We start from the raw sequence: 1,296 nt of genomic DNA on the forward strand, positions 1-1,296 counted from the left end.
ATAAAAAAAGGGGTTAGGATTAAAGTAATGCAAAGGGAGGAGTGATGAAAAAAATTGTCTCACCCATGCCCCCCCATTGCCGTGAATTGAAGAAAACAAAAAAAAAATTGTTCATCCTTGAACATCTTTGGCCGAAAATTTTAAGGAGAAAGGAAGAAGAAAGGATTTTCATGCTTCTTGTTCGGTTGGTTGGTGTTTAGGAGGAGGTATGTTTGGTGTTGTTCCATGAGATTCATGCATGTTTTTTTTTTATTTTTTTTATTTATTTGTTAGCTTGAGTTCTATCTAGCCCATGGTTTAGATCTTTGCTATGTGATGGAGATGATATTCGGCCATGTGTGTTGTCTTCTTGGTTGATGTTTGATGTTGTGGTGATGAGGCATGAAGATGGGTTAAGTTTCGGCTAAGGAGGATTTGTGATTGATGCCATTTGCATGCTAAATGTGAAGCTTTGTAATGATACATGTGGTGGTGGATTTTCTTTTTAGCATTCTTGAGTTAGGCCTTAAGTTCTTTGTTTAACCCATGACCAAAATTTAAGTGGTATGGTGTCTTGATGCATTCGGCCATGGTAGGAAGTAGAAGAGAAGCATGGTTGTTGATCATGTTATTTGGATGAAATGGTAGTAAGGTGAAGTGAAAATGTTAGTATTTGATTTCTAGAGTATATATGTGTATTAGCCGAGTTTTGAACTTAAAACGAATTGGTATTTAGTCAATACAAGTAACCATAATTGTAGAATGTATTAAGTGTTGCAATCGGCCTCAACATAGACATGCATATTCGGCCATAGAAAGAAGATTGGTGTTGCATGTATTCGGCTAGAGGCAAGCATATTGATGCTTTTATTTTGGCTTAGACAATCGGCTAAAAGGGAGTGTGGGTTAATATGTTGAGTTGATTCATGATTTCATATGTATGTGACTTTAATGTCTAATGTATATATATGGGCTAAGTACTTTGAGTTCCTCTTTTCGATGCTCAAATGATTAAATCAATTTATTTGTTAAATTAAGCTCAAGAGCAAAGGGGAACTAAATCCGATAAAGGGAAGGAAAAAGTGGTCGAATAGCCATCGGAATCGTTCAACAACATCCCAGGTAAGTTTTTGAGTAACGAGACTTAGTTTACGATTTGATTAAGTCATGACGTATGAGCATAACAAATATACGGTGATGTGATGATTCTACTTGAATTATATGTTGAGTTCATTAGTCTATACGTATGATGGGTAGCCGTATGTGCATAGAGATCGTGTCATAAAGCAAACTAAACCATGCTATTTGTATGTGGCT

This window comes from Gossypium hirsutum, chromosome A01, assembly GCF_007990345.1.
Source record: "Gossypium hirsutum isolate 1008001.06 chromosome A01, Gossypium_hirsutum_v2.1, whole genome shotgun sequence".
NCBI classification, from domain to species: Eukaryota; Viridiplantae; Streptophyta; class Magnoliopsida; order Malvales; family Malvaceae; genus Gossypium; species Gossypium hirsutum.